General features: G+C 44.9%; 1 protein-coding gene across 1 annotated transcript in view; it reads right to left on the reverse strand.

Moving 5' to 3' along the window:
• PPFIBP1 (PPFIA binding protein 1) overlaps positions 1-23,452 on the reverse strand; it is a 72,762-nt gene extending 49,310 nt beyond the window's left edge. The window contains exon 1 of the mRNA XM_031064249.1: positions 23,372-23,452. The gene's annotated coding sequence lies outside the window, so the exon portion shown is untranslated. The remainder of the gene's footprint in view (positions 1-23,371) is intronic.
• Positions 23,453-24,398: the final 946 nt, after the last annotated feature.

The raw sequence follows: 24,398 nt of genomic DNA on the forward strand, positions 1-24,398 counted from the left end.
GCTCTGGGCAGGGGCTGGGCTGGAGATCTCCAGTGGTGCCTTCCCACCTCAGCATCAGTGAGCTCAGTGCAGCTCATGATCAAGCATTAAGCACAGTCCTGGAGGCTGGTAGGAAAAGCCTATGTAGGCTAAAAACACACAAAGGAACAGAGTCTAACCATATTTGTTCACAGCACACCTCTTGATTCTCACCTTCTGGCTAGGAAATGCATGAACTGGGGACAAGTTCTGCTAATTTGTACAACTACAATTGCTAATTTGTACTTGCACAATATAGCCATGGCTCGTAGGCACAGAGAAACCACTAACCTTGCACTTCATCCAGGTATAACCACCCTTGACATTTGCCAAAAGCACTCCTTTGCTTTCCCAAATAAGGGGTTTGTCCATGGTTATCAGAAATCCCTAAGGCAGGCCTCCTAATGGGAGCAGACAGTGGTACCAACAGCATCCAAGAGACTTCCAGGTTACCTGCCTTTGCCTCCAAGGAAAGACACATTGGTTTGCACAGAGCTTCCTCCACAGCTACTCCCAAAGGGGCTGCACTGCTGAGAGCAGCAGGGAGAAATTTTAAGATAAAACTTACTGAAGCAAAACCCTGCAAACACACAGACCCCCAAAAACTCTTCCACCACTCACAGAGCATCTGTTAGCAGTCCGACCAAGCCCACAGCTGAGAAACTTGGAGAGGTGAAATCAAAAAGAACAAAAAGCCTCCAAGCTGAACAGCTGGGGATGATGCAACAAAATCCCATTTCCCTGGTTATTTGGTCCTAAAAGCGGCCATTGAAAACTAGCCTGGAACAGCACATCCTGCTCTGGCCATCTTCCCAGCACACTGCAGCACATCCAGCAGTCAGGAAGAAAATTACTGTGATAAAAAAATAATATTGGAAGTATCCTTCCCTAGCAAAGGCATAGAATTATTTCTGGTCTTTGCACAGCCACCACCAGCATGCAGGGAGGGGGTGGGCAGAGGGCAAAGAGGACCTCATACACCAGGGGAGCAAAGGACCAAACTGCATGGAACCAGAAACGACAACAAACCCCAGGAGGAAGGGGTGGAAAGGGGAGATGCAGAGGGAGCCAAAGATACACAAATCAGCAATCAACAGCCCTCTGTGGGCTACAGGAAAGGGGACAACAATAAAACACCCCCTGAAGGGCACCCTCTGACTTTACAAACTTTGAGAAAAGCCTCAGCTGGCCACTGAGGCAGCAGAGCTTTTCCAATATGTACGTTCCACTCTTTCCTCTTTATGGCGTTGGTCTAATACAAATAAAACCTAACAGAAAACTCAAGGCTTTGGGATTTTTTTCTTGGCAGGTATTAAGGAAAACTACACAGGTAACATGAACAAAAATCCATCCTGGAGGAGTGCAGTGGAGCTCCTTAAGAAAATAATGCATAGCTAATGATGACAAGCAGTTTAACTTCCCTTCATCCACAAAAGCAGGAAGGGGAAAAAGCATCATTTTAACACAGATTGATCTATGGCACGGCAGATAAATGAGATATCAGGGTGCACACAGGAGACAGAGAGGCAGATGCATGAAATCCACCCCTGGTATAACGTCACTGACAACACACCTGAGAGGAAAAGTACTGACAGAGCCCTGCCTGACACACAATTTAAAATAAGTTTTCTCTCACTTTCCAAGAAAATGACAACACTTACCTTCCTGTGTGCACAACCAGTGCCAGGTGGGGGGTGGGGGGCTGCTTGTACAGAGGCAGATCCCCCTTTTAGAGCTCCCAGCTGAATACCCTGCTCATGCCGACATGAACAAGCATCGCTTCGTCAAGCCTGTACTTACAAGCCACCATTAAAAAAACGAAAAAAACCCAAATGCAGCTCTCTCCACTACCATTTATGATTAATCTTATTACTAGCTGGCATTTCTACCCCCTCCCTGGCTGTAACAGAGAAGACATAATGTGGTCTTACTTGTTTAATGTCCCTTCCTCTGGTTCAAACGCACCAGCCGGTTGCTAGGGCTGTGCTGTTCACTTTTCAGTAGGTGGAGATTTTTTTATTTTTATTTTTGAATGACATACAAACCCTCTGGCTACAGCGCTGGTGAAGATGTATTCCAAACGGCTTACAGAGAAAACAAAACGCTGCCCTGCAAATAAACACAAGGAAAGCTGGAAAAAAAAACCCAACAAGAGGCTCTGTGAATGGAACTGCAGTCTGCTGGATGCAAACTGGAAAGCTGCCTGGATATGGATTTCTAAATCTGATATTTAATTAAGATGGCAGACTTCAAAAAGAAGGGAAAAAAAAGTGCTTAAGCATTTTACATATGCAGGAAATGGTAGTTTTCCCACCCAGAGGCTGCCTCTTTCCTAGATCAAACGGCACACACAGAGGCATTGAGGGCCAACATCCTGGAGCCCATTTTTTTGTTATTTTGGGGGTGGTCTCATCCTGGATCTCCACCTGCAAAACACACCACACCTTAAAGCCCAGAGGTTTGCAGAGTTAAAGGGAATCAGCTGCCTGCTGGCAGGTCAGAAGGCCCAGAGGACACACCGTGCCCTGGATGTCACCGCTCTGAGGAAGGGAGGGCTGGCCTTTTGTCCCACTTGCCTTCCTCTTTGTGCACATGGGCTGCAAATGCTCAGCGTTGGGAAATAAAGCATCAGCTACAGATTATTTTTATGACATGATGCAGTAAAATAGATGACTTAAGTTCCCCAGCTCTCCCATTCACACATAACACTCCCTAAGCCAGGAAATTCTGATACACAGAAATTAAAAACCTTGATTAGGGGTTGTTTCTGAGGGCTGTTGAGAGTAAAAGAGGACCCCCAGGAGCTGGCTGTCACCCCAGAGCAGCCTACCACGAAAATAAAATAAAAAGCTAAGAATCTGCAGTCATCTTTTCTGGGGAGAGGGGAAGGAAAGAACCTGTTCCACAGCAAAAGTAAGACTCTAAATGCTGTCAAAATCCATGTCCTTCTGAGTGCTACATGGACCAGATGACTGCATGAGAGGTCTAAAGCAACTTCTGAATTCATCTCTCTTGCCTCACGACACTAAAACAACACATCCTTAGCAATTAACTTTTACAAAATAAAGATCTATTTCATGAAGACAAATGCCATTTTAGACGCATCTATTTCTGCTTTTTCTGGCAGGCCAGAAGAGAAACACAAACACATGGAGACTTATTTACAAAATACATTTCAATCACAATTGCAAACAGTTTCAAATTAATTCAATCCAAATCCCTGGCACAGTTTCTCATGGGATGTTTTGAAAATGCTCAACTACAGTGCCACCAGTCAGTTACAGTTTACTAATGAATATATTTGGGTAATTTACACTATGAATCATTAACATTTCTTCTAATGTAAATGACAACTCCATTTCATTCCTTCCAGGCCTGGAAGAAGAAACTAAAAAAGAAAATGGAGGCTAGCTGAATACACTGCTCTGGTGTTTTGGAAGAAAAGAACAAATTAAATTTTAAAAGTCAAGTTAGGAAATGCTGGAAATACCTCAATGGGCATAATATAGAAGAATATATTTGTTTGAGGCAGGGATGGGAATCTAGTAAGGTCCCAGATATGCTTTTAGCCAAGTAATTCAGACATTGTCCCCCTTACCCAAGGTCATCATGTGGAGCTAGGTGTATCCATAACATTATTATGGATAAAAACAAACCCAAATGTTGGCAAAGGCTTACTTTAAACTGATTATGTCTATTTATTTTTATAACTAAAATTATTTTTGAATTTGCTGAGCTGTAGTCAATGACATCAAAGCAATACTGCTCTCCTATTACGCAGGACTACAAACAAAGCAACAAATGTCCCTTTGTTCCCTAAGTCTAGATCCTTTCTTTGTTCCCTGAATTTCATTATTTCTTTATTATACAACAAAGGCTATTTATTTCCTTTAACTGATAAAAATGAATGGAAGCACATTGATGACAAAAGCCCATCCCATAAAGCAGACAAGAAACGTGTCGAGATAAAAGGTTTCAAGCTGTAGAAATTACTTTAAATTACTTTAAGAGCACAAAACACAGAAGTCCTTCCAAAATATAAATGTTTATACCTGGGAAAAACTTACCTCAAATCACACAACTTTTACTACAAACCAGCTGAGTTGCATTCTGCACTTTGCCTTAACATTCGTTAAACACACTGGTCGTAAATCAAAAGCTCAGCCTCGACAAGATAAGCATCCTTGAGATCCTTTGACAGAGATGCATACACAGCAAACAGCTTATGTAAACACCCAAAGTCTCTGAGTCAAGGTTTATGGCTTAGATTTATATCCACTTACAAAACAAACCCTTTATTTGGGTCTCCAGCACTGAAATCACTCCCGTTGCTTATCTCTGCTATCCTACTCCAGCAGCTCTTTTGTTGCTGTTGTTGCAATTGAAAGGAAATTTAGAAACCCGGGTTTTACACTGGCAGGTGATGTTGTTTTGTGGGATATGAGCGCTGTGGCAGGGAGGCAGCTCCTTACCTGCACAGCAGCTGGGTGATGCTAATACCTGTCTGCACACTCCCTTCAGACTCACTTTCACTCTTCTCACACAAGCAACCCAAGGTCAACCGATGCCTTGTTAAAAAACAAACCAAAACAAAACAAAAACCACCCCCCACAGACCACTTCAAGCTGTTCCTGTTTTACTGGTTAACTGTTTAATAGTCTTCAACTTCTCACCTCAGAAAGCCTGAGAACCAGTACATTATTTTCTCACTTGTTTTGCTTGGGTCCACTGATTAGAAAAACAAATGAGATTTTCATCCCTGACTCCAAGACTGCTAATTCAAGCAAGGAAATGCCTCACATTCCCCAGCAATATGTTACTGACACACTGTGGCCACACAGGCTACTAAACAAAAGGGGCACTGTTGGGTGACAGGCCAAAAGGTAGTTCTCAAAAATACCTTAAAACCCACCTCGTCCTGAGCACTGATCCACATTTAGATCCCATTTCATTGCTTGTGCCACTTTCTTTCAATGAGCTGCATCCAAAGGTGAAATTCACAAGCCTCCAGATCTGAAAGGATTTGGCTCTAGATTTTGGACCTTCATGTCCAAGAGTTTTCTGATGCACACTTTCAGAGTTGACACCCCAGAAAGCAGAGGTAGAGGGCACTACCCATAAAAAGTCCATAAATAAATAAAATACATTTAGCCTGAACAGTGTTTTAATAAGTGTTTGCAGAAAACAACAAAAAATCCAATGCCTTTTAATTTTGCAGTATCAACTATTACAAATGGAAAATCTGTGTATGTATTGCATCTTTCCCCTTCTATCTGCCTCTGATTTTGCTGTGTTAAAATTTACCTTTCAGGAGTGATATGCAAAACAAGAGTGTGATATCTGAAGCACACATTTGTGTGCGAGGATATTTTTGTTTTTCAAAGATTCATGTCTCTGAGAACTTGAGGCTGCCAGTCCCACCACTGCACCACTGCCACAACATGATTTACCATCTCAACTCTCCTGGCATTTTAAGAATGATGCAGGGTAAAATTCAACTTGGTTAAGGAATCTCTTTTTTTGCCATGTAATAGAATGGGACAATTTTAATGAGTAAAAAATAGGGGAAAAGTGAAAAACAATAAATTGTAATCTAACTTTCCCTCGGATTTTCTCTTTTTCTCCTCAAAAACTTGTGGACCTCTTCATCTTCTCCTAAACTGGAGCCCTTTGCCAGTAACTCACACTGGAGCTTTGCCAACAGCCTTTGTTTAGGTAGCACAATTGGAATCTGAGAGAGTCCACATCCAGACAAGCTGCTTTAGGCAGCACACAGACTTTAATCACAATTAAAAATGGACATTCTACCTTTGACATTCCTAAAATACTCAAAGTGGGTTCAAAACACAGACTTCAAATTTCACATTCGTTCTCAGCTTCGAAAAGGGACAAGTGGTTCATGGGCAAAACACTCAGAAAAGTGTGTTTGTTCTCCCCAAACAGTGACCTCTGATGTTTGACAACTGCAGAGTGTGCTATCCCACCACCAGCCAGAGCTGCCACAGACCCTGCAGAGCAAGGCACTCCTGGCTGCACAAGGATGGGATACCTCTTGCCCAGGCAGTGTGGCTCTGTGGGGATGCACTCCCTCATCCCCTCAGGACCATCCTCTCCTTGCTCTGGGACACAGCCTCTGCTGACTGCCCAGCCCCAGAGTCACTTGTTGATGTTAGGGTGAAGAAGAGGCACACACAGACAAGGCATTTTCCCAGCACTGCCCTTCCCACACTTTCTCTCAACTACTTCTCTTCCCCACATCCCTTCTCCAATCCCTAGGGAAAGCACAGCTCCAGGGATTTCAGTAACGCTGGAGTAAGCAAAGTTTTTTATTCCTTTTTATTTTCAGCCAGGGAGCAGAGCACTGTTGATTTTGTCTTGCTTTTTCAACACCGAAGACCCAGTGCCAAGAGATGAAGGACAAAGCTGTGTGCTCTCAGCTCCAAGAGAGGGCCTTTCTCTTCTGAATGCTGCACTGGGGAGTAGCAAGCAAACAAATCCCCAAACCCCCACTACCACTACAGTGCAGCTTTAAGGAACCATATGCTGCCCACACCATTGCTTGGCTGGGGAGCCCTGTGTCCTGCCTACCCTTGTGCCAGCTTTGCCCCTCATCACAGAAGCAATTTAGCAGCCAGGACACAGGAAACAGCTCTTCTGCTGCTCATTCCTTTCTCCTGAAAGCCTACAGATGGCTCTTAGGGGTACAGATGCTGTCCTCTCCATCCTCCTCTTGCACAGCTGATACCTCCTCACCATCTCTTGCCCAAAGATGGTTTCAGTCTTGGTGCCCTGCAGCTTCCAGTATCACCCAAGGCAAAAAAACTCAGTGAAGCAGGGGCTGAGTTGTGCTTGGGGCTCAGTTCACAAGACAAAGACATCAGTGCTAGGGGAATGGAGACAATGCTGGGGTGGGCTGGAGGGCTACATGGGTGAGGATAATATGCTCATGGTTGATACTGAAGGGTAGGAGGGCTTCACCAGCAAGGCAGAGGGAGGCAGCAGATCAGCAGCAAGCCAGAGCTGTGGCCTCTGCAGGAACAGAGCTTTTAACACTACAGGGCCCAGCCCTACACTCTCCTCTTTCTCCTGCAGCAGGAAGAGGAGAGAAACTGGGGGAAAAAAAAGGCCAGAAGAGAAGAAAGGGAATTCTTTCTACTGCTTCCCATGTAAGAGAGAAAGGTCTGGGGATGGAAGGGAGCAGCCACTCTCCATCCCATGGCCAGGCCTCTAGGCATATGTAGGAGGGGGAATATCCCACCTCTCACCCCATCAGCAAGATGAGCACAAAGTGCTGGCTTTGCATCTGAGGAAGATGCAGTCCATGGAATGAAGACAAATCCTAGCACTCAGAAAAATAAGACATGCTTGCATCAAGAGATGTGTGATACCAGCTGGGACAGAACTGCAGCTGCTGCAAACCTACATGGACTTCTCTAGGATAACAAGGTACTGAGACTGGAGTTATTTACTACAGGCATTCTAAGTGTGAAACATTTTTTTTTTAAATTATACAGAGCAATGAAAAATGCATGTTTCTTTAGATATAGCAATAAACTGGTTAGTTTATTACTGACCTTAACAATAGTGGGCTGCCTTTAGCACACAGGGCTGTAACATATTAAAATGGAGAAGATAACTTGTAAGAGCAGTTTACAAGAAAATTTACAGCTCAATTGCAGCAGTTCAGTGTGAATACACCTATAAATCACCTGGTTTGGGTATCCAGAGCAGTCTAATCGAAGCAAGGGGCTACAAAACTTTCTTTGTAGGCACAGGATCAGCAGTGGATGGGTTAGCACACAGCACAGGTGGGGCCATGATCCAAGTCAACAAGTCTGAAGCAAACTTAGGTGTGGCTAAATCCCACGACAACAATAATGTAGAAATACCATCACATGCAAGAGCTGAACTGCCCCTCTTCATTATTAAATATCTGCCACATGTTTAAGCCAGTCAGGTTTACAGACTCTTCTGGAAAGCCAGTTTGAGGGGTAAATTCTCAAACTCTCTCAAAACTCGAGGTCTTCCAGAGGAGTCATTCCAGCAGGATGTTAGTTTTCATAAAGAAAGAACAGCATTATTGAGGCACATGGTTGCTGAAGGAAGTTTTGTGATCTATGAATATCCTGAAAGTTTGAGCACAGAATGGCCCTTATTTGACATGAAATATAGTAAGGCATAGAAGGGAAGGAAGGCATGGGGAAGCAAGATCACCTGACTGTTTTTAAGTCTGTATTAGAGAAAAAAAAATCCTGACCGTTTAACTGTTTCCATTCCCTTGACATACCGATCTAATTAAAATAAACCTTCAAAAACAGTATTAAAAATAGTAATATTTTAAGATGTTTTTATTAAAACACTGAATAAATTCAAAGATTTTTATTACATAGAAAGACCAAAAGCAATCTCACTGTTGTTTCAAAGTTGTATTGTGAGAAAGCGGCTCCTGTGTAACTTCATATTTTTCTAACTTTAAACAGTTTCACTGTAAGAAATGATAGCAAGGACGGAACAATACATTTAGGATTAAAAGTTCCCAAGCCCATTATTTATACAGATCTAATTAGCTCCTCCTGCACACATACACAGACACCCCCCCTTGAGCACTGGGAACTGCTAATATAATTCCTGCAATTAAAAACTTCAATGCCAGAATCCTTGTCTGCCAAAAGGAAAAACAACAACCACTCTCCTCCAGCACAGCTGGGCATGTTTGTACAGGAGTGGATGCCCAACCCTAAAACAAAGCTCAGCCCAAAGATGTGAACTCTCCCAAAGTTCAAGGTATTTATTAGAAACCTGTAATCCAGCACCACAGACCACCTTGGACTCCAGTAGAGCAACCAATGCAAATCAAAAGGTTGGGGAGTTGACACACTGTGGTTTTGTTCAGCCATACCAGAGACCTCTGTTGATCATGGGATAACAGTGCTGAACAAGACTCACTCAGTAACAGTTTTGCTTTGGTTTCCCCCTTGGAGACCATGTTAACTTCTGCTGTATCAGGGACACTGGCAGTGCAGACAGATGGGTGAAGGACAACTCGCCTGCCACCATGTGAAAGCAAAACTAGCACAGAATAGTTCAAGGCCAACATTCATCAAGGCTTGGATGTATTAATGACCCTCAGTATTTCCATACAAATCTTCCTCTGAATACATAATCTCAAGATAAAGCTTCAAACACCTTGAGGGATCAGATACACTTATAATGTTACATTTCTTTGAAGTACTTTTCCCTTTGTATTTTGACCACACTTCAAAGTTTTCCTACTTACATACAAATTAAATTAAGACATCTGATGCTAAAAGAAGCAGACACTGGAAGTGTTTCACACTTTCCCAACCTTTGGGGGAGCTGGGGCAAGACTCAGTCTCATAGAAAGAAAGGTATATATTAACAATAGGCGGATTTCCACTACACCAGCTGGCCAAGGAGGAGTTCTTCATGTATCAAAGGTCTAACAGAACCAGGGTACACTCCAGCCCCCACCTGTGGCTGAAGATCCTGGTCCCAAAGAACAACACAAGTTTAACCTGCAGGCCTCAAACTGACTTGCTGCCATCAAGTGGGAATTTGTGATTAAAAGAAGTGCCCAGTGTAGGAAGGCAACAGGAGGGAGGAGGCTGAAATAAAACCAAGGTACACCAGCACTGGCAATGCCCTTACGTGGTTTAATTGGGGTGAGCTGATCAGCTTCAATGGTTTTCTTAAGAGGCAAAGGGAAAAACTCAACCTAACTCCCAAACAATGTGAAAGTTGCCACGGAAACTGATAGGGAGTGGCAGGCAAGATGCACCATGTTTTGTGCTTCCATCGAAGACCTTTTTGGAACCAGTGGAATAAAAGAATGATCCCAGAACTGTCCTCAACTACCATGCCAAAAAACCCCACAGGAAACAAACCAACCAGCGGAATGCAAAACCCCACCCCAAAGAACAGAAGAACACAAATCATTGCATTTTCTCATCATGAATAGCAGCTTCCTCAGCAACCACATAAACATCTCGGGCCAAATCCTTTGCGGTGTATGAGGAGGCACTGGAATCACCTGGAGATAATCCTGCATGTTCTCAAGCACTAAATGAGTTTTAAAATGTTAGTTCTTGCTTCATATATAACAGATCCATACAAAGAACTATTTAAAACTATCGTCTCCTGAGCGTCCTGTTTTGGGGCTATTTTTCCATATGTTTACTGAGCCATCACTGGAGGGACGGTTTCAGGGAGGTTATATTTAGCTCTGAAGGACTAAAGACATTTTTTCCCTGGCTAAAGTTAGGAAGGGATCCTCCCTTAGAGGATCTAACTCTGCTGAACACAAAAAAGCACTGAGACAAGTATAGTTTGGGCTTGCAGAAGACACTGGTGATGCCAAGGCCTCAGCCATGATTATCCTGCTGCTTGAAATGGGAAAAGTAAATCCAAAACTGGCATGAATGTTTGCTTTACATATACAACAGAACTACAGTTTCATCCCTGTTTAGGAAAAGAAACATCACTTATTTCAGGGTGGAATTGTCACACATCTTCACACAGGGCTTATGCCAGTACAGCTCCTCTCAGGGACAGCTCAACATTGATTCACCACTCCATGGAAACAGCCTGCAGCAGGGGCATTTTGGCAGCTCTGCATGGCTGCCACTTCAGTCACTGGACAGAAATGGGGACAGCTCCACATCACAAGCACATTGAACTGCTCATAGAAAAATCCATTGCTGCACCCACCCCTCCAGCAGTGCTACAAACTCCCTTCAGTTACCACCCTACTTACAGTACAAAACTGCCACTTACCTACATGGATTCATCCACTTCAAGATTTTGCTGGTAAGATACAGCAAAACTACAGACCATGATGGTTTACCTCAGAGAGGTTCAGGTCTTGTTGATAAACTCTGTTATTTTTACAAATTAATTCCTATCATAGAATCAGAGAATGGTTTGGGTTGGAAGGGATGTTAAAGATCATCTTGTTCCACCCCCCTGCCATGGGCAGGGACACCTTCCACTATCCCAGGTTGCTCAGAACCCCATCCAATGTGGCCTTGGACACTGCCAGGACTGGGGCAGCCACAGCTGCTCTGGGCACCCTGCGCCAGGGCATCACCACCCTTTCAGGGAAGACTTTTTTCACAATATCCAATCTAAACCTGCTCTCTGTCAGTGTGAAGCCATTCCCTCTTGTTCTGTCACTCCAGGCCCTTGTCAAGAGTCTCTCTCCATCTTTCCTGTGGGTTCCCTTCAGGCACTGCAAGGCCACAGTGAGGTCACCCCAAAGCCTTCTCTTCTCCAGGCTGAACAATCCCAATTCCCTCAGCCTTTCCTCCCAGCAGAGCTGCTCCATCCCTCTGATCCCCTTGGTGTCCCTGCTCTGGCCTGGCTCCAGCAGCTCCCTGTCCTTCCTGTGCTGGGCCCAGGGCTGGATGCAGCCCTGCAGGGGGGCTCAGCAGAGAGGGGCAGAGGGCCAGAATCCCCCCTGCCCTGCTGCCCTGGGTGCAGCCCAGGATGCATCCCTTAACACCAGTGTGCTCCCTCCTGGTGCACTACAGCTTTGCACGTACTGAAATACCTTGGAAATCCTGCACTACTGAAATGTTATTTAGTGTGTTTCAGACAATGATCTCTTCTCTCTGGTAACCAGGGACAGGACTTGAGGGAGCAGTACAGACCTGTGTCAGGAAGTTTATACTGGGGCTTTTACAAGTACACACAGAAAAAGAAGGGAAAAAATGTCAGAACAGGTATCTCTGCATGGTAACAAGCAGAGATCTCTGGCAGAGGAAGTATCTAAGTCAGGCTTAGATTTGGGATTTTGGGATTTGCTTTTTGCCCTTCATTAAAACTTTTGGCAGTTCTAAGTTTCTGTTTCCTGCAAAAGTCTCAAAGATCATAAATGCATTTAGGCCTCTCCTAGTATTTTAATGGAATATCAGTTCCTGCTCCTCTACTTGACTTGCAGGCGAAATCTGCCATTTTAAGGAGATAATCATAAGCAGCTTTCTGAGAAATGTCAAGAATTCTAAATTGCCATTTCTGTGCTCTGGTTTGGGGTGGATATTTTTTTCCTCTCCCCTAATATTCTATTTAAATTGTCCTTAAAAAGAAAATGGAGTGTTGCCCAAGATATAGCAGCATGATGTGCAGTATTTTACAGATTGCAAGATCTTAATCCATATTTTCAGCTAATTAAAAACCTTCCAAAAAGTAGGGGTTTAATTCCCTGTTGCAGTATGGTGTCTAAAAAAATCAAGACTTAGGAAAGCAACATGAACAAGACAATTACTTCCAAGGCATCCTGTTTTTCTAAACTAAGTCTCAGTGTCAATGAAACAAGAGCTGATGTCCACTCACACCCATAACCATTGATGAGGAGCAGAAGGAAGAGATTTAGCACAAGTGTGCACTTGGCAAAGAAGAAAAGAGGTGTGAGTAAGGGACCTGGGATGTCTTCAAACATTGAGTACACAGGTAATGAAGCCAACCTGATGTGACCATGCACCTGAGGGCTTGAGGAGGAGACATTTACCACTGGCCTGACAGTGAGTGACCAGTGACTTGTGACCAGAGGGCAGCACTCTGGCTTCCTGGGCTGCTCAGGGAGCTTGCAGGGGCAAGGAGGAAAACAAACAGATCATGGGACAGAGGACTTCTTCAGGCCTGAAACCAGTACTGAGAAGCCAGACCATGGCCAGACAGCTGCAATCCTCCTTCCCGCCAGAGGAAACAATTCCACATGGCTGCTGGCGAGTTCCCATGCCACAGGCACTCCTCAGGCTGTACTCGGCAGTGGTTCTGGCAGCTGAGACCACCTGCTCCGTACTCACACAACACCTTAACCTGTGGTAACCCTGCCCAAGAGGCTCTCCTGATACTGCAGCACTATGGGCCAAGGCAGGAAACTTCCATCTTAGTCAACAATTTTTAACTTATACACAGCAGTGTGCCAATAATATGCTGTAAAACAGCCATTGTTTTCCCAATTCCAGCTGCCAAACTCAAGAGAGCTAACCTGACTGAAGACAGACATGAAGGTGAAGTAAACTGAGCATTAAATTAAAAGAAACAGCTTAGCTAAACCAGTCACCCTGAAGGGCTTAGGTTAAAAGTTGCTCACCTGAGCTGGGACTCCTGTTACTCTGGTCTTCATGGCTATTTTAAGGGGTGAGCCTACCCAGGTAGAGCACACATTGAACTTAGTGCAAAATTCTTATCAGTGGGAACTTCTCACTTGTGGGAACTTTGCACCAGTGAGGAAAAAAGACAGCACTCCATGTAGCAACAGCATCCAGGAATCTGAAGCATGGCTCCACATTGCTGCTAAAGCCAAGCTCAGTGGAAGTGGATATTCAGCTTGTGCCTGAGCAATTTTTATCTCATAAACAATCAATGTTATACCCCTCTGCAGATTTCAAAACACTCATTTTAAATCCTTTACAACTGGCCTCGGTACGGGGCAGAAAAGGGTCAACTGATTTCTCATGGATGCTAGAATTGTAGTAGTGTTCTTTTGAAGTCAGAAAATACCAAGTTACAACAGAAAAAGAGGAACACACCCAGCATGCATGTCAGAACGCACAGGGCACCACAAGGACGTCAGTGGTATCTCTGCATCAGCAGCTTGCTCCCTAGAAACTTCTTGTCCAAGAACTGTGACCCAGCCTGGTGCTCCTTTGCTTGCAAGATCTGACAAGATCCCAAGATGCCGGTGTGGCTGCGGGCCAGCAACCTGGTGCTCCAAAGAGCCACATGCAAATGTCTACTGAGGGTAACATGACCGCACACGTTCCCTCTCCTGCTGTAATGCCAGCAAGGCTCCAAACTCCTCCTGGGTAACACAGGAGATAACGCAGCTGGATCCCAGTGCTCCCTGGTGTGGATCATGGCATTTGCTAAGGCTGTCACAACACTCTGTGAATTATACACGCACACACCCTTAACAGCACAAACCTCAGAGCTGTCTCCATGTTCTATGGCAACAGAGATTAACACATGTTGACAAGTGATCAGATAGGGGAAGCATTAGAGGAGACAGACGCAGCCCATTACTGCTGTTTGTTGTGTACCTACACGGTTTCTCGCTGTCAGAACTAACTGCACTCGTAGTTTCTCCTGATGTAGCAATGTTGTTGGGCTTCCCTTTCCCATCCTCTCAACAGGCAGCTATTTCAGTTGCTCAAAGCAGTGCTGCCTCTACCTTTAGCAACAGGGGGATAATCACTGGCTGACAATGCCCTGCTAACAGGAAAACACACCTTAAAATCGCATCCAGGCACAAGGAAACCTCTTGGCATCAGGCACCTGATCCAGGTGAGTGCTTGCAGGAACCATCCGGAGGACACAATACCACGTTCATGTTGGACTGTGCACATCACTGCTCCCAGTTCCCTGCCCAGACCACTGCAGCACAGCTGGCAGAGATCCTGTGAATGGCAGCACAGCTGCAAAGAAGGCCCCTAAGGGAAATTATGAGATGGGCTACAGAGGAGTGGGAACATACAAGTGTAGCTACTCTAGATACTCAGAGGATGTAAAGGTGTTAAATTTATACACCACACACTCCCACACTCCTTGACCAAAAAAATATGAGAAGAGAAGGTTTCATACAGATCTCATAGCAGCCCTTCCAGTATCTGAAGGGGGCCTACAAGGAAGCTGGAGAGGGAGTTCATTAGGAACTGGAGTGAAAGATAAGGGGGAATGGCTTAACTGAAAGAGGAGGTTTACATTAGATATTAATAAAAAATTCTTCCCTGTGAGGGTGGTGAGGCCCTAGCACAAGTTGCCCAGAGAAGCTGTGACTGCCCCTGGATCCCTGGAAGTGCCCACAACCAGGTTGGAGGGGGCTCTGAGCAGCCCAGGATAGTGGAAGATGTCCCTGTCCATGGCAGGGGGTTGGAACTGGATGGGCTTTCCCCATTAGTGACCAAAATCTTAAAGGGAAGCAATAAAACACTAGCACATTGTTGCACTGTGAAGGACAGGGTGGGAAAGGGCAACAGCCAGGACAAGGGCAAGGGAGGAACCGTGGAAATCTCTGCTGAGGTCTTGGAGCAAAATACAACCAAATCCACAAAGAGGCTCCTGCAAGCACTTGCAAGCTGCCAGTTTGCTCTGTTGCCAGACTATTCTGGGGCTGAAACACTGACAGACAACAAAGCTCTTCCTCAGACAGGGATGCAGCAGTCCCACCTATCAGAGCTTCATCTCCTGTTGGGAGCTGGGAACAGATACAAGGACACCGAGCTGCCGTAAGCTCAGTTTTGGTATTCCTGGCAATACTGCAGCACCGATGGGATGCACCACACTATTTTCTGTCCTCACAGGAAGAGACAGCTGTTCACTGCCCAGATGGCAGAACCGGGATGGCTGCTTTACTACCGCCATCCCCCAGTGTCCCTCAGGCACAGTGACACCGAGGGCATGTCAAGCCTCGGCCACTCGGCATCCGGCCAAGCAGGCAAACCAGCCAAAACACCCCTGGCACTAAGCCCTGGGAGTGGAGCCAGGAATGGTTGCCCAGTCCGCAGCAGAGTTGAACTTTCCAAATATTTTGAACAGCTCCTTATCAGCAAAGCAGCTTTGCACCAGCTCAGCATTTCACAGTGTTTATAATCTGGTCCCCTTAAATTGGATTGACAGCCGAGCAGAACCACAGCCTGAAATAGCGACAGTCTTTCTGTCGGCACAGGAGCTTCTCAGCAAGACCCACCCAGCCTGAGATCAGCAAGTTGCACAAGCCCACATTTGATGTCAAGCATGTTTCTAATGCCACTGAAGTCAATGCTGCTGGGAACATGCTTAACACTGGATTCCTGTTTGACCAAGTGACCAAAAGAGGACCTCAAAATACAGATCCTGGCAGCTTTGTGCAATCTGTGGGTGCTATCAGTAATAAACAGCAGCCCTCTCCTCACCTCGATGGACTTCAGACCATCTGCCAGACATGGCCTCTGCCACAAACACAACATGAGCAAATCTACACAAAGATCCTGATCATTGTTGTGACAATCTGCCTTCCTTCTCCACTTAGAGGCACCACCAGAGCACAGCTCTGGGGGTGTGTGTGTGACCTGGGCCACGGGAAACAGTGAAGTTCCAAAACTCACACCAAGTCTGTAACAAAGACATGTTCACTTCCTATATGGATCTTGCTCCACATCACTCTGGTTCAGTGTGACACCACCATCACATAGAAAGGTAACTTCTTTACCAAGATATTTCAAGGCAAAATTTACTTAGGGTTACAGAGCCACTGTTACTGCATACAGAACACAAACCAAAAATCACTCAGTGAACCAGGGCAAACAAGTGCTGCTCTGTTGCACTGAGGGAGTTCACAGGGTGGGAGAGCAGGCTGTGTCTGGAAAAGGCAATGAGTCACAGAAAGCCTCCACTGAACTAAGTTCACCCATCTGCTCAGCACTCAGACAGCACCTGAGCTAAAAGTTAACAGCCTATGCCCCTCATGGAGTAGAGAAAACAAGCACTGGCCACTGAGTCATCACCCCATGGGGACATCCTGCAGTATTAACACCCTTAGTGTATCAGGGACTGACTTTATTAGCCACTGATGCTTTTATGACTATTGGTTCCACTGCTGTTACTTAAGAACAGTTGCTAAGGGCATGAGAAAAAGCACCTCCTTCAGGTGTCGGATTGGAAGGTGCTCCAGACATTAGAGATCTTGGATGATGCCCACCTGCCACGGCAAGGATGATTCCACTCCCAAATTCTCATCTTGTCCCAGCCAGTGCTGCTCACTGTAGGTCTCAGAGGAACAACTTTATCTCCTTCAAACATGGTGTTAGAGGGCATCAGCCTAAATCCCTACTGCTTAATGCCTCCAGTTGGTGGGCACTGACCTCCTCAGGGTGTGCAAAGAAGAGTGTTTCCCAACTACCCCATTACACACCTCAGAAGAGGTGTACCACAGAAGGATCAGGACTTTGGAATATGGCAATTGTTGGGCCATCCTAGGGAAACAGACAGAATTCTCTGGCCTTACCATTACAGTAAACACTAGATGATTCAACTGAACTTGCTCTCCCCTTATGAGGCAAGGCTATTTCCTACTTTCTTCCAGTAACTCAGATTTGTCTATGTCCTATTTTTGGTTTCTAAATTAAGAATATTGCTCATTACCAGATTATATGGCATTTATTCTGAGGAGCAAGAGATACCGATGCAGCTAAAAATTCAATATAAACACCCTGTGGATGTAAGCCATGACATTTATATACCAGATTAATAAGCACTAAGAGGAATTTCTGATGTAGGGCACATGACCCTCCCTTCATTTCAAAAGCAATTATTTTAATACCATGATTTCAAAGTGTGATGTGTCCTTGGAAACACTAGAAGACAGACAGTTTTAAAAAAAAAGCTTCCAAATCCTGGAAGGACAACTTCAGGTGCATCTCCAGTTTTGAGATAAAAACATCTGGAGCGAGTACGTGGGCTGGCCAGCACATAAGCAGGCTGAGACAAACACCAATTTCATGCAGAGTGGGTCTGAGCCTCCCTTAGAGAGAGGGGAAAGACTGGACACAGAGTTCCTGCTCCAGCCCATCTCCAGCTGCATCCACTACCTTTCCCACTGCTGTCACTGACAGGTTTCTGGAGCCTCTCACTGCTTGGAGAGGCCCTTGCCTTTCACACCTTGTCACCTACTCCTTGACATTTTCCAGATACCTCAGTCTGGAAGCCACTTCCTTGCTCATTTTAGAGGGCCAGCTTACAGCTGGAATCCCCCCAGAGAACACAGCCAGGCTCCCTAGTTATCACTTGTCAGACGTGGGCCGCACCATCTCAGCCTTTTCAAACACAGGAGAAATGGAGGTCACCAATTGGCAGTGAGGAGAGCTGAAAAATGACAACAGCTGGTTTTCTACTGAAGACCTTAGTGCTTTCTGACAGTGCTTTGATGCCCCAGGGGGAAAAAAAACCAAAAAAAGCCCCATCCAACCCTCCCTGGGCAATCATCTTCCAGCCAGTTGGTCCCTTCCTCTTAATTTCAAATACCTAAGGAACACCCAGAGATCCTAAAAGCTCTCAACAAAATTCTTTGGGTATCAGCATGATCCAGGCAATTTGCCCTGGGCACATTCTTGGAGGCACTCACCACTTTTGGATGCAATACCTCAAAAAAATTACAGAACACAAAATTAAAACAAACACAACAGAACAACCCCAGATGCACGTGCAGGTCCCCACATGCTGAGCTGCTGACATTTTTCCTAAGCAGCTGAAATCAAAATCTAGTGAGAGAAGCTACCAGATGACAAAGGAGAGACACCAAGACCCCACCACAAGTACTCATACCCTGCAAGCAAGGTATGACAGCCTTCACCATTGCTCTGCACTCACTGCTGCAAATTCCAGGTCCCAACTCAGCCCTGAGAGCTTCCCAAGCCCAAAAAGGGAAAAACATCCAGATTCATGAAAAGCTACATTCAGATCCTTAAAGAGCCAGCACACAATTAATCAGCAATTTGGGTCTCATGAGAAGCAGAGGATGAAACCAGAGCCCTGGGAGCACAGAGTGGCTCAGGACAGCTCTGCCCAGCACTGGGAAGGAAGGAGCATGCACAAATGAGGTATCAACTATATAAGAAAGTCAAAGAAAAATGAAAATAAAAATACTGGCTGTGATACCTTGGTGCTGCGTCCATCACTGAAGGTCTCATCTAAGGCATCAGGATATCTGTCCCACCCATCAGAAACAGAAAACTAAATATAATCTTGGAACTAAATCTTGAGCCCCTAAAAATGTCTCTGCAAAGTTCTGCACCCCCAAAAAGAGCATATGGCTGGAGACAGCTGCTTTCTCCACCGCCTTCACTAGCATGGCATGCCCAGAATAAAGCTGTGTTAAGCCAAGCAAGGCTTTTTGCCTGAAAGTTTATCAAACAAGGCATGTGGAGCCAGTCAGAAGGTGGCCAGGGAACCTCTGAGAGCCTGCAGAGAAGCAGCCACGAGATTTTCCTAAGAAGATAAAGGAATTCTTCATGTGATTTCCATGCTCCTCCGCACCTAGCAGATTATCCATTCTCCCCAAGAGGATCAAACTGCCCTAACACTCCAATGCTCCAAAGTAACTTTTTACAAAGACAGAATTCCTGAAAAAAAGTTTTAACTAACTTCTACCACGTAGGCAACAAAATTGTTACCATGACTTCCTCTGTAACAGAGTGCCTAATTCCACAGTTTACTGCCTACAGCACTCACCTTTTCTACATGCCATGCAATGCATTTGGGAATTAAGCAGCTCTAAATCAAGGCCTATAGCTTAGCGCAGTTGTATGATTTTTTTTCTGCAAATGACATCATTCCAGACACCACTCTGAGCCAACAACTTCCACTACAGTCCCTGGGAGGGAAAAAAAAGATCTTAGCATGGCATGTGGCAGATGAAACAAGAAAGATCAGCTTCTATGTATTGACACAGTTCCCATTTTAAGGCTCACTTTTCCCATCTTAGTCTCAGATGGAAAACAAGATGGGGAAAAATATTCCCAAATAATACAGAAAAGGTCTCCCCTGCCTCAGGTTTGAGAGGAAAGAGGAGGGAAGGAGCAGAGAGATCCGCAGACAGCAGTGAGTCACACCCCACAAACCTAATCCCATTAACATGCTGCTTCACCTTTATAAAACTTCAGACACTTCCTCACACACCTCCAACCACATCAGTCAGTGAGAAAACTTATTTAGGGATACAAAAAGAAACCATCAAAAAATGACACCTGAAAATGCACTTAGAGAAAGTAGTGAAGAAGGCTAGGAAAGATCATTGCATTTCCCTTTGTGTCAACCTGAATCAAACTTCCTTTTGCTCTAGTAGAAGTCAGGAAGGTGGGAACTCAAATTGACCTTGTTTCTCTTTCCATGGCTTAAGCTCATTTGACTTCTTGTTCACTTTGCCCATCTGTAGAACACAGGAAATGATAATGAGAAGCTACTACACAGTGTTATAGGAATTATTCAATCCATAGCCACAGAGTTCTTTGAAGATGCAAAGTGCCAAGCATTATTACTAGATGAAGAAATGATGTATTTTCTCCCCCAAGCTATACAGATGAAGAAAAAAGCCATGCAAACAGCCAACTGTATTCCTAATGAGATGCAATACTCAAAAAGTGGGGCATCTTAAAACAGATTGGACAATCTTTTTCCAGCTCACAAAGATTATTCCCAATACATAAACCTCAGAGGATTATAAATGCAAGCAAAGAAACTTAGCTTTTGACAAGATTTCTGCAGAACAAAATAAGCTTGTCTAAATAAACAGGGAAAATGTACATTTTCGGTCTTAAAGAGAGCAAAAAGAGTTTTTCAAAGAATAAGGGAAGAACTGAAATCAGGTTTGCAAGCTTTGTGAGGGATGAATTTATGTTTTCTGAATATAAAGCAATTTCCAGGACTGGGAAAGTCAATAAAATAAGAAGAACCGGATGGGAGGGAGGCAGGAAAACGCTGTGTGCAGCAGAGGGGTCACATGCTGGACAAACAGGGCAGGCTGCTCAGTGTTTACAGACAGATACATCCCCCCTCTCTGCAGAGATTCATGTGTATTACAGAGCCACCATCAGAACTGTGGGTGAGCAGAACTTTAAGTTACATTAAGGTTACCCAAACCACATCACACAGAGTGTGAGGAGCAAAGGCACAATAAAATACTTATTTTCTGCAAGCAGCAGTGTTTCCTCTCCAAAGAAGGGGAGGAAAAAGACACCAGAAAAATCCCATCACAGCCTGCCTGGGAACCCTCCCCTGTCCCAGCCATGGGCAGCACTGCACCTCCCATAAACAGGCAGAACAGCCACAGGCTCTGGGGAAATGCTTGAAATTATTACTATTTTGAGTACAATTTAGTTTAGCACAACTATTAAAAGCCCAAGAAAAGCTGTGTGTGGGCTGGGCCCCACAGGACAAGCCATCAAGTGCCAATAAATGGAACACAGACAAACAGCCTTGCGCTTCTTTCCCTCCTGTATTCAATGTGACATTGAGGGGGGAAAACCCAACAAATACTGATTATTGCCTCTTGCACACAGGCACTGTAAGAGGGTGGACTAGACATCATTTCAGTGCTGCATGTGGTGCTCTGTCTCAGCTTCAGATATGCCAAAAATCTGCTGTCACTGAGCACAGACCTAACTCAGAGCTGGTGAAGGGGAGTGAAGACACACCTGCAAACCTGCAGGGTTTTGCTAGGAAAGAGCAGGAGCTGCAGGGACTACGACTGACTCTGGCTACACGGACTTAGCCAGGTTTCCATGTCTTCATGGCACCACACTAAAGCAGCTGTTTCTGCTAAGGCTTATTTTAAAAGCCTTATTTAGCTTTTCTGGATTATTTATACATGAGGCCTTACTGTGGGGCAAGGCTGAACTGCCAGCAGTATGTTTAACATGGAGCTAGCCAAGGAGGGAAGATGGAAATTCATACTTTTATGGATAAATAGAGGCTGGGGGCAGAGGCACTGAAACTCCACTCTCAACACTTTGGTGTATTCTGTGTGGTGACACTGGAGGTGAGACATCTGTGCTGAACTTGTGGTAACCCAGCAAAGAAGCCCATGTTCTTCTCCATCTGGGAGAAGCAGCCAGCAGCCCCAAACACAGTCCCCTGCCCCTGTCACTGCTGAGTCAGGCACAGGAATTTCCTGCCACCTCGTTAGGAGAGGCTCTTATTTATCTGCCTAATGGTGAAAGCAAGCAGCAGCTGGAGAAATCAGGCTTTTCAGACTGATTGCTGAGAGCAACAGGTCTGGCTCCTCCAAATGCCAGAAACCTGCCAGTCCTGGAGCCACAGGAATGGAGAAGGGAGGACTGAGCACCTGCTACTTCAGTCCTGGATGGACATGGACACACACACTCCCTCCCAGGGAGCAGCAGCACCAGTGACAGGGAAAACCAGGCAGATTCATGTCCCAGGCAGGGGAAATCAGCACAGCATAAGGGGAGCAAGGAGGGAGAGACTTCCAGCAAAGGCAAGACATTTGCATGGCGATGCCAGCAGATTGAAAGTCTCCAAACACACATCAAGCAGAAGGTGGCTGCTAGCCAGCATCAGACTTTTAACCATGTTTTTACAGCCATGATGGATGCAAATCCAGCTGGAGTGTAATCCCACCAAGCCTGGTAAGTGGTGATAAAACTGAACAAATGTGACCAGGATGGGAGACAATAGGTGACAACCACTTCCAGTGCCAGCAGACCTGTGATTAAAAACCCAGGGAATAAAAGCTTTTGGCAGTGGAGTTTAGGGCTTCTCACAAACAAGGAGCAACAACACGCACTCCTTTCCAAGTCTGGTGCAAGACCTTGGGCAGCTGTGAATCCCAGAGAGAGCTCATGCACAGTGATTTAGTGTGGGAAGGGTTGGAGAGCCACGAAGAAGCACTCCAAGGGCTATGGAGAGGGTAAGGGAGTAAAATAAGGGAAATGGTATTTTAAATGAGACACCAGTCCTCCCATCCTCTAGGACTGGGAGCCCAGCTGTAGAGTTATGGGATGAGCACATCCCAGCCAAGGGGTGCACAGATCAAGTGCTCGCTCAGCAATCTGACCCAGCTCTCCAGCTGGAATTTAGGAAGCTAAATCATACCATAATATCCAAAACAAAGTAGATGAGGGAAAACCATTCCCAAAACAAGACTGCCAGGTCTGACATGCACTAGGCTACTTGGATCAAATCAGTCTAGACCAAATGCAAAATGCTGCTCCTTGAAGCCAACAGAACTGGGACATTTCCAAAGGATCTCACAACACATACTCTGTTTTGCTGAATGCATTTTCTCATAAACTTGCCCCAGTAATCTGAAAGCCCTTGGCAGTTTCTCTGCAGATTGCCATAGACCTGCTGAGTCAGACTCACTACACATGCACAGCTGCATCACTCAGTCACAGCATGTCCAGGGGGATCTTGTGCTGGAGCTGAACCCTCCAAACTGGGGTGCACTGGCACTGCTTGAACCCTCCACGTGCCACAGAACAGCTCATTTCAGTTTTGCTTCTCGGATAACCCAAACATACTTCATTACCCTGCCACAATCCGCACAATAACCCTAAATCTACTGTCATTAAACACCGTTTCCACATTTCTCTGACACTAAACAACAGCTTAGACTGTGTTAAGTAAGGACCATCCTTTAAAAGATGCAAAAACAATGGGTATCTGCAGAAGCAGACTGACATTCTTCTACAACTCTTAATGGAAATCATATACAGCATAATTTTAATGATATTTGAAATGAAAGCCCAAAGGAGCTGTTGTGTAAGATATCAAAAAGCAAAAAGAAGCAGCAGATAGTCGATAATAGACAGCAATGCAGTGGGTTTAGATTACTCACTCAGAGGAACAGACTTAGTGTTGATCTCCACTGTCACTCTTGAGCAAGTACTACTGATCCATATAAACATCCAACCCTGAGAAAAAGAGAAATGGAGATTTTGATTAATCACTCAAAGCCTGAGATGACTTAACAGTGATATCTTGTAAAAGTTTATTATCAAGTAACACAGGATACAGGAAGCACTGTGGATGATGTACATAACAGCATTTAAAAAAAGCTAATACCAAGAGATTAAAGGATGACAACTGATGTACAAAAAGGAAATGAGCTTGTTAATTCCAAATAATTCCCAGTAGCATTATTTCTCAGTATCTCTACATTACACAGTTGGCCTGTGCCTGCCCTTGACCTCCACAGCTGATCACACACATATAGCACAAAACAAAGGTGAATAATACCTGGCAAGGCTTCCTTCTCACTACTGTGACCAAAACAAACCCCAAACGAGCACCCAATGTTGCTGAACATTTGAAAATCAGGGTGTGAAGTAAAACCAGTGGAAGTCAGAGCAGCCCATAGCACTGAACCAACCCCACAACTCACTCCCAACAACTATTTCTGAGTCTCTTTACTGTGACTATTTCGGTAAATCAAAGATGTTCTCTGTCCTGTGGTTTGACAGGAAGTTTTAGTCTCGGATACTCCCATCTACAGACTGTGCACAGAAGAGGAGCTATTTGGTATGGGAAATCTGACAGAACTGTTACAGGAGAAGGCTCTGGGTAGCTTTGAATCTGAAATGCAAAAGGGAAGTTTGGGGAATAAAACTTCAGGCTAATAACTAAAAACTTCCAAACCTATGCAGTTACATGAGCTCCCATCAGAGGAGGCATAAGAGTAAGTGACTCAAATACAAATGTTCAGTGAAATATGGTTGGTAGAAGGATAGAAACAATCAGGAACACCCCAGTGTACCCCCACTTGAGACACTTCACTGGCACACTGAGACACTGCTCTCCAAACAAAAATCATGACAAGAGCAACAGCAGGAGTTTAAGACAAGGAAGTAACATGATCGGAAAGC

The sequence above is a fragment of the Geospiza fortis genome, unplaced genomic scaffold, assembly GCF_000277835.1.
Source record: "Geospiza fortis unplaced genomic scaffold, GeoFor_1.0 scaffold242, whole genome shotgun sequence".
In the NCBI taxonomy this organism is placed as follows: domain Eukaryota; kingdom Metazoa; phylum Chordata; class Aves; order Passeriformes; family Thraupidae; genus Geospiza; species Geospiza fortis.